General features: G+C 43.8%; 1 non-coding gene across 1 annotated transcript; it reads right to left on the reverse strand.

Moving 5' to 3' along the window:
• Positions 1 to 2013: 2013 nt before the first annotated feature.
• On the reverse strand, positions 2014 to 2132 carry LOC138361862 (5S ribosomal RNA). Its single transcript, XR_011227233.1, has one exon. It is a non-coding gene; the product is annotated as a 5S ribosomal RNA (ribosomal RNA).
• Positions 2133 to 10394: the final 8262 nt, after the last annotated feature.

Below are 10394 nucleotides of genomic sequence, written 5' to 3' on the forward strand. Positions count from 1 at the left end.
TGGTGTGATGGTGTGGTGGGTGTGTGTGGTTGTGTTGTTAAGAGTTGATTTACGGCCAGCCAGCCAGCCAGCCAGCCAGCCAGCTGCAGCCAAGGCAGGGCAGGGCAAGGCAAGGCAAGGCAAGGCAAGGCAAGGCAAGGCAAGGCAAGGCAAGGCAAGGCAAGGCAAGGCAAGGCAGGCAGGCAGGCAGGGCAGGCAGGCAGCCAGGCAGCCAGGCAGCCAGACAGGCAGGCAGGCAGGCAGGCAGGCAGGCAGGCAGGCAGGCAGGCAGGCAGGCAGGCAGGCAGGCAGGCAGGCAGGCAGGCAGCCAGGCAGGCAGGCAGGCAGGCAGGCAGGCAGGCAGGCAGGCAGGCAGGCAGGCAGCCGCAGCCAGCCAGCCAGCCAGCCAGCCAGCCAGCCAGCCAGCCAGCCAGCCAGCCAGCCAGCCAGCCAGCCAGCCACTCCCACTTTGTATTTATATGCATTCAATTTATATTCAAACATTATATATGTTAAGGGCCTTGTTTTAGTGTTTATTTTAAAAATGACAAACATCGAGTCATTTTACCAGTCCTTTAGCGTTAACGGTGATGCATTTTAAAACTGAACATAAATCGCCTTTTCTGGATATATCAAATATCGAATCCGCTTAATGTGCCTACAATTCAATCATTCAAAAAATACATAATTTACATCAAGCCTTTTCATAGAACAGACAATAAGATTTGTACATGCAAAAAAAAAAAAAAATCCTTTAAGTTATCAATACAATGTGAGAAAACTTTACTTTTATAACTAAAGTTGCACAATTATACCAACTCTATGGTGGCTGGGTTGTAAGGTGTGTGGCTGGTGTTTTGGAAGTCGCGAGTTCAAACGACCCAATGGGAATAATACTTTTTTTTTTTTGCCATACAATCTTCCTAATACTATTATGTAGGTTTGTGTGTGTTTTTTTATTCATTCTTTGGTTTTATAGATGACATACATATTGACTCCTTTTACCGGTCCTTAATTAGGCTCTGGGGAAGCAATGGTGGTGGTGTGGTGGTGGTGGTGGTGCATTTAAAACTAAACCAAAAATCACCAGTTCTGGACGCGTCAAATATCATATCCGCTTAATGTGTCTACAACCTAATTACTTAAAACTACACTATTTAATTCATTCATATCATGTGCATATTGGTCATTATGCTCATACAACCGACATCAAAATTTATTTTCATTATTAGAATCATACATTTCATCAAGTAATACAGATACAAAGAGATTTTCTTTCTGAGAAGACCGTTAGTATTGGCTTGCAGGCAGGCAGGCAGGCATTTGAGGGTTATTATTTCGCCTGTTGATTGGGGGGGGGTTGATGTGTTAGGGGGTTTTCGGTTAGATGTGGTGGTGGTGATTGGTGGTGGTGATTGGTGGTGATTGGTGGTGATTGGTGGTGGTGGTGGTGGTGGTGGTGGTAGTAGGGAGTTGGGGTGGGGGGGGGGGGGGGGGGGGGGGGGGGGAGGGGGGAGGGGAATGATGGTCTGTGGATTCCTTCTCCGTACCCTTTACATATAAGCAAAAATATGCCTTCTTGTGGGTATAGAAACATTAACACAAATTATATCAGTAACTGATATTGTAGCCTTTTAAACAGAAAAGATTTGTACATACAAATACTTTTTAATTATCATTTATTTGTGGAAATGGCATTTACGTCATTAAATTGATACCTCAGCATCAAGCTAGTGTCCTGCAGCAGTGGTCCAGTGGTAAAGTGTATATAAGTGATGCGTATTCTTGGAGTTGCGAGTTCAAACCCGGATTAAGCTATATAATATATATATATACAACATGTTTTGTTTTGGTTGTTTGTTTTTGTATAAAGCCTCACACAATATCTATATTAAGCGAGTTTGTTTTAAACATGACATACATATTAATTCATTTTACCAGGCCTTATTCCACACAACTCCGTGAATTTCCCGTGGAGCCAGCCATTCAAACAAAAACAAACGAAACAAAACAAAACAAAACAAAAAACATTATTGCCAACAGCATTTGGTGTTCCCAGGCGGTCACCCATCCAAGTACTAACCAAACCCAACGTTGCTTAACTTCGCTGATCGGACGAGAAGCGGTGTTCTCAACGTGGTATGGCCGTTGGCATGAGACTGCCTACACATTGTGGCTAATAACCAACTCTTTTAAGTCATCGCGGCAGGATACGGACCTGCTTGTGGTGTCTTAATGGTAATTGTATCCTAACATATTTTTGTCTCCTTGGCATGGATATTTAACATCGTTTATTCAGTCTTGGGTTTATGTTCTTTCGCCATTTACAGACATTTTACATCTACCTACTTCCTCAGCCTGCCCTGCCAATTTCTAATGAATTTGTGGATTTTCTTTTGTAATACAAACATGTGTGTGCTCATCTGCTCTTCAGTTTTTATGATATTTGTCTCATCTGTCCTGCTTTATGATACTTTTACAAAGAACATGAACAAATGCTTCTATTTTAGAGAAGATATGGGATCCAGGTTTCGGAGCCGTAAAACCAACCGTCGTGATTGGTGGACGAGTTGCCAGGTTGCAGCTTCTGTACCGTGCCGGCACATAAATAGGTTCGGCTCAAGCGGCGGCAGCATCATTCCCCCGTGACTGTCTGAGCGTCTCTCATCACCTTGGTTGGTTCATCATCATCATGGTAGAAGCAAAGCCTACCAAGAAGGCTGCGGCTGCTGCTGCTGTGGTGGCCACCACCAGGAAACCTCGCGTCCAGGTTGCTCACCCGAAAACTAGTCAAATGGTTCTAGCCGCGGTCGCAGCACTCAAAGACCGTAAGGGCTCGTCTCTACAAGCAATCAAGAAGTACGTTGTTGCCAACAACAAAGTCGAGGCTGCCAAGATCGCCATTTACATCCGAAGATTTCTCAAGAAAGCAGTGGCTGACGGCATTCTTGTTCAGACCAAGGGAAGTGGAGCTAGTGGATCATTCAAGCTGGCCGTAGCAGAGAAGAGGGCCGTTCTAACTCCCAAGAAAGCCACCACAACCAAGAAACCATCTACAGCAGCAAAGAAGGCCGTGGTAACTCCCAAGAAAGCCGCCACAAGCAACAAACCACCTACAGCCTTGAAAAAGAAGCAGCAGCAGCAGCAGCAGCTTGTTGTTGGGAACAAAAAGCCCAAAATAAAGAGAGCTTCAAAATCTCCCAAACCACCCAAGGCAAAGAAAGCTGTCAAAAAAACAACAAAGGCAAAATAAACGACGACATGCAAGCAGCATGAATACACATGACAATAAACATCCAGGCCTCCCCCCTCAGTGGAGGGGCCTCATATGATTCCAAAAAAGAGTTTAGTTTTGTAGACAAATAAATCATTACTTTTGGGGTAGATTTACTCTGTATATTATATATATATATATATATATATATATATATATATATATATATATATATAATATATATATATATAATATACATCTTATATTATATATATATATATATATAGATATATATATAATATATATATATATATATATATATATAATATACATCTATATTATATATATATATAATATACATATATATATATATATATATATATATATATATATATATATATATATATATATATATATACATGGGTGAGGTGATATGGTACCAAAGTTTTGGGTAAGGTGATTGACATTTACACAAGATAAAACACGAACCAATGGGAATAAAAACATAAGAATGGAAGTAACTGCAGAAGGCCTATTGGCCCATAACACAAGCACTTCCTCTTGATGCTTCTATATTGGTTCAGAGTCTTGAAGCTATAATAATAATAATATATATATATATATATATATATATATATATATATATATATATATATATATATATATATATATATATATATATATATATATATACACACAAAACTAAATAGTCTTGTTAGACAAATTGCCCCTATTAGAGGCAAGTTGACTAACAAGCCGAATGACTGGCAATTGTTTTGAATTTGAGTTAAATCTAACATAGAAATGTAATCAAACCTAACCTAACCTATGCTAACCCAAGCTAAGCTAACCTAACCTAACCTAAGCTAACCCAAGCTAAGCTAAGCTAACCTAACCTAACCTAATAAGCTAACCTAACCTAACCCAGCAATTCATGATCTTAATATAATACTGTTAATTGGATAAACCAATTTGGAAAGAAATGTTCGAAAATAACAAAATTAACTGTGCTTGTTAGGAAAATTGGGCCTTGCATACTTGTCCCAATAGTGTGGTTCTCGCTTTTAGGTACGACATAAACGTATACCTAAGTTGAGAGAGAAAAAGATTCTCACTCAAACATGCATATCGATTGCCAGTCCTGAATTCTGGGTAGATATTCGTGTCCTCCCTTTTCATTTACCATCATTTGGATACTATCAAAACAGCTCTGAGAAGGATAAAATGAATAAAACGGGTAGCTCACTCATGTAAAAAGGAAGAGTTGGGAAAGATCTCTCTCTCTCTCTCTCCCCCTCACACCCCCCCCCCCCCCACCAATGATCCTGCTCTGCTAGTATATAACGTAACAAACCTTCCCCCCCCCCCCCCCCAATCAGAGTCCCTTTAAGCATGCGAGGATAAAAAATAGATTTCATAAGACCCAATGTGCTAGCTGATATCAAAACAATTTATGTTATCGTCTATTAAGCCCTTCAGTAAAAAAGTATAGGGACCTAATTAGGTCCCGTTTTGAGGTGGTGGTGGGTGGAATCGATGGATTAGCCAAGCTCTTATCCGCCGAATCCGTAGAGGGTACGACCCTGGCGCTTCAGAGCGTACACCACGTCCATGGCAGTGACGGTCTTCCTCTTGGCGTGTTCCGTGTAGGTTACAGCATCACGGATGACGTTCTCGAGGAACACCTTCAGGACGCCACGGGTCTCTTCGTAGATGAGACCCGAAATACGCTTGACGCCGCCACGACGAGCTAAGCGACGAATAGCGGGCTTGGTGATGCCCTGGATGTTGTCACGTAGCACCTTACGATGACGCTTGGCGCCACCCTTTCCGAGTCCCTTGCCTCCCTTGCCGCGTCCAGTCATGGTGTTGTAGTTGTGTGAATCGAATTGACGAATGCCCGCACGATTTCCCGACTATATCCCATCAAGCGGACGTACTAGTAGCATTGCAACTCCTGCCTGCCCTTACTTTACGCTTGTGGTCGAATAGACACGGCTTTCTCACAACGCTTTCAAAACTGCAGTTGCCTACTCGTCTGTTTCACGTCCCTGTGAAATGACTTTTGCACAAATCCAAAAAATAGAGCAAAATCAGCGATAATAGTGATTGAGGTGAGCCGCCTGTTGGCTGCAGCCAGAGGAAGGAGGGGAGGGGCAACGGGGTGACGTAGGCGAGTCGAGCAGCCAATGGCGCTCGAGCAAGCGCCTCGAGACGGCGTATATAAGCAAAAATTTTTCGGCGCCGGCCATCACAAACCACAGTTGTTCACCATGGCTCGCACCAAGCAGACTGCTCGCAAGTCCACGGGAGGCAAGGCTCCTCGTAAGCAGCTGGCCACCAAGGCAGCACGCAAGTCTGCTCCTGCCACAGGGGGTGTGAAGAAGCCTCACCGTTACAGGCCCGGAACGGTCGCCCTGCGTGAGATCCGTCGTTACCAGAAGAGCACCGAGTTGCTCATCAGGAAACTTCCCTTCCAGCGTCTGGTGCGCGAGATTGCCCAGGACTTCAAGGACCGATCTTCGCTTCCAGTCGTCTGCCGTCATGGCTTTACAGGAGGCATCCGAGGCTTACCTGGTCGGTCTCTTCGAGGACACTAACCTCTGTGCCATCCACGCCAAGCGTGTCACCATCATGCCAAAGGACATTCAGCTTGCTCGCCGTATCCGTGGAGAGCGTGCATAAGCTAAATCGACCACCCTAGTATACACCAAACTCGGCCCTCTCAGGGCCAAAATATCCTTCTAAGGAGATTTCAGACATTCCTAGCATCAGTCATATGAATTAACCTTCATCTACACATATAATAAATAAATAAATAAATAAATAAACAAATACACTAATTTAGGTGTCATACATACACGTGATATCAATAAATCAAGTCATTTGTAGTACAACCTGTTCTCTTACAAACAAAACGCCGTCGCTTTTCGCTCTTATGCACTGTCAAGGATCACCCCACCCCCCCACCCCCCCCAAAATAAAAATTGTCATACTGTACTAGAATAAAAGCAGCTTGTATAAGTGACATACTGTCCAGTCCTGTTTATTCTGTTTTCGGTCCTCTGGCTTAATCTGTTAAGTAGGAGATGACATTTTAAATTAACCGTTTTCTTGACATTTTCAAACCTTAAGAGGGTGGCTGCATAGTAATCCTAATGTGGAACATAACAATGAATCTCTATCTCTAGAAAAAAGATACCGAGTGCTTATATGTGTTGAGAGAGAGAGAGAGAGAGAGAGAGAGAGAGCAGAGGAGAGAGAGAGAGAGATAGAGAGAGAGAGAGAGAGAGAGAGGAGAGAGAAGAGAGAGAGAGAGACACAGACAGACAGACAGACAGACAGACAGACAGACAGACAAGACAGACAGGACAGACAGACAGACAGACAGACAGACAGACAGACAGACAGACAGAGACTGAGAGAGAGAAACAACACCACAGACAGTTTCATAAATATTCTCATTTTATAGCTATTTGCTTTCAGTGACAGAGGTTTTTGTTATAATAGTATTGGTGTCTAACACTCACAATCTCTTTAGAAATTAAAGTGTGGCTCCAATGGAGCCGAGTTTTGTTGTTTGAGGCCAAGCCACCACCACAGGGCAGTAAGTAAGCCGTTTACTTGGAGGAGGTGTACTTGGTGACGGCCCTTAGTGCCCTCAGAGACGGCGTGCTTTGGCCAGTTCTCCGGGCAACAGGAGCCTTACAGCCGTCTGGATCTCCCGACTGGTAATGGTGAACGCTTGTTGTAGTGGGCCAGGCGAGAAGCCTCGGCGGCGATGCGCTCGAAGATGTCGTTCACGAACGAGTTCATGATCGACATGGCTTTGGAAGAGATACCAGTGTCGGGGTGGACCTGCTTCAGCACTTTTGTAGATGTAGATGCTGTAGCTCTCCTTCCTCCTGCGCTTCTTTTTCTTATCGCCCTTGGCAATGGCCTTCTGGGCCTTTCCGGCCTTCTTGGCAGCCTTTCCAGATGCCTTGGGTGGCATGATGATGCTCGTGCTGGCTGGCGTTGCGATACAATAATGAACTTTTGCGCGAGTCGAGCTTTCCTTTATATCCCGCTCGCGACTCAGCTCAGAGCGGGGTCGCGTGGCGGAGCGGCGCTGATTGGTCAGTGGCGGACTCCCTGATCCTGAGCGGGGTATATAACACGAAGCTCGATCTGCGGGCCGGCATTAAAACACCACAAACCCACAACAGCAGCAGCAATGTCAGGGACGCGGCAAGGGAGGCAAAAGTGAAGGGCAAGTCAAAGTCTCGCTCCAGCAGGGCCGGACTTCAGTTCCACCCGTGGGCAGAATTCACCGTCTGCTGCGTAAGGGCAACTACGCCCGAACGCGTCGGTGCTGGCGCTCCTGTCTACCTGGCAGCCGTCATGGAATACCTCGCTGCCGAAGTTCTCGAGCTCGCCGGGTAACGCCGCACGTGACAACAAGAAGACCCGTATCATCCCACGTCCACTTGCAGTTGGCCATCCGCAACGACGAAGAACTCAACAAACTTCTGTCTGGCGTAACCATTGCACAGGGAGGTGTTCTTCCAAACATTCAGGCAGTTCTTTTGCCAAAGAAGACAGAGAAGAAGTAAGCACTTCTGCCACCCACCGCGACAAATACCATAACCAGGCTCCATCCGGAGCCACACACACTTTAATAGAGAGATTCAAGTAGACAATCAACTTTCAAACATTAATAATAACATTTATATTGATTTCATTTGGAATGTGTACATAACAAACAAACAAAACAAAATTATAGGGGATATTCAGCATCACTTGGAATATTAACCAATCATATAAATCCAATATATATTTTATATTTACTTTAAGCGAGGAATTCATATTCTATCCATTTTTAATCATACAAATGAACAAAAAGCAATTCTTCACTAGACGTAATGAATGAATAAATGATCAAGGTTTTAATGTGTTTCATGAATATATATATATATATAGATATATATATCTATATATATATATATATATATATATATATAATATATATAATATATATATATTAATACTTGTGAACCAGATATGTTTGAGCAGCAGCGATCGTGCCTGCCATTGGGCCGAAGTGCAACAATTCAAATAATTTAAAGGGCCTTGCTCGGGTATATAAGAGAGGCTGGGAGACTGGGGCCGGTGGTGGGTGATGGGTGATGAGTGATGGTGTGGTGTGGTGTGGTGTTGTTAAGAGTTGATTTACGGCCAGCCAGCCAGCCAGCCAAGCCAGCCAGCTGCAGCCAAGGCAGGGCAGGGCAAGGCAAGGCAAGGCAAGGCAAGGCAAGGCAAGGCAAGGCAAGGCAAGGCAAGGCAAGGCAAGGCAAGGCAAGGCAGGCAGGCAGGCAGGCAGGCAGCCAGGCAGCCCAGGCAGCCAGACAGGCAGGCAGGCAGGCAGGCAGGGCAGGCAGGCAGGCAGGCAGGCAGGCAGGCAGGCAGGCAGGCAGGCAGGCAGGCAGCCAGGCAGGCAGGCAGGCAGGCCGGCAGGCAGGCAGGCAGGCAGGCAGGCAGGCAGGCAGCCAGGCAGCCAGCCAGCCAGCCAGCCAGCCAGCCAGCCAGCCAGCCAGCCAGCCAGCCAGCCAGCCAGCCAGCCAGCCACTCCCACTTTGTATTTATATGCATTCAATTTATATTCAAACATTATATATGTTAAGGGCCTTGTTTTAGTGTTTATTTTAAAAATGACAAACATCGAGTCATTTTACCAGTCCTTTAGCGTTAACGGTGATGCATTTAAAACTGAACATAAATCGCCTTTTCTGGATATATCAAATATCGAATCCGCTTAATGTGCCTACAATTCAATCATTCAAAAAATACATAATTTACATCAAGCCTTTTCATAGAACAGACAATAAGATTTGTACATGCAAAAAAAAAAAAAAAATCCTTTAAGTTATCAATACAATGTGAGAAAACTTTACTTTTATAACTAAAGTTGCACAATTATACCAACTCTATGGTGGCTGGGTTGTAAGGTGTGTGGCTGGTGTTTTGGAAGTCGCGAGTTCAAACGACCCAATGGGAATAATACTTTTTTTTTTTGCCATACAATCTTCCTAATACTATTATGTAGGTTTGTGTGTGTTTTTTTATTCATTCTTTGGTTTTATAGATGACATACATATTGACTCCTTTTACCGGTCCTTAATTAGGCTCTGGGGAAGCAATGGTGGTGGTGGTGGTGGTGGTGGTGGTGCATTTAAAACTAAACCAAAAATCACCAGTTCTGGACGCGTCAAATATCATATCCGCTTAATGTGTCTACAACCTAATTACTTAAAACTACACTATTTAATTCATTCATATCATGTGCATATTGGTCATTATGCTCATACAACCGACATCAAAATTTATTTTCATTATTAGAATCATACATTTCATCAAGTAATACAGATACAAAGAGATTTTCTTTCTGAGAAGACCGTTAGTATTGGCTTGCAGGCAGGCAGGCAGGCAGGCATTTGAGGGTTATTATTCGCACTGTTGATTGGGGGGAGGGTTGATGTGTTAGGGGGTTTTCGGTTAGATGTGGTGGTGGTGATTGGTGGTGGTGATTGGTGGTGATTGGTGGTGATTGGTGGTGGTGGTGGTGGTGGTGGTGGTAGTAGGTGGGAGTTGGGTGGGGGGGGGAGGGGGGGTGGGGGGGGGGGGGCGAAGAAAGGGGAAGGGGAGGGGAATGATGGTCTGTGGATTCTTCTCCGTACCCTTTACATATAAGCAAAAATATGCCTTCTTGTGGGTATAGAAACATTAACACAAATTATATCAGTAACTGATATTGTAGCCTTTTAAACAGAAAAGATTTGTACATACAAATACTTTTTAATTATCATTTATATTTTGTGGAAATGGCATTTACGTCATTAAATTGATACCTCAGCATCAAGCTAGTGTCCTGCAGCAGTGGTCCGTGTAAAGTGTATATAAGTGATGCGTATTCTTGGAGTTGCGAGTTCAAACCCGGATTAAGCTATATATATTATATAGATACAACATGTTTTGTTTTGGTTGTTTGTTTTTGTATAAAGCCTCACACAATATCTCTATTAAGCGAGTTGTTTTAAACATGACATACATATTAATTCAATTTTACCAGGCCTTATTCCACACAACTCCGTGAAGTTTCCCGTGGAGCCAGCCATTCAAACAAAACAAACGAAACAAAACAAAACAAAACAAAAAACATTAT

The sequence above is a fragment of the Procambarus clarkii genome, unplaced genomic scaffold (assembly GCF_040958095.1).
Source record: "Procambarus clarkii isolate CNS0578487 unplaced genomic scaffold, FALCON_Pclarkii_2.0 HiC_scaffold_924, whole genome shotgun sequence".
Taxonomy (NCBI): Eukaryota; Metazoa; Arthropoda; class Malacostraca; order Decapoda; family Cambaridae; genus Procambarus; species Procambarus clarkii.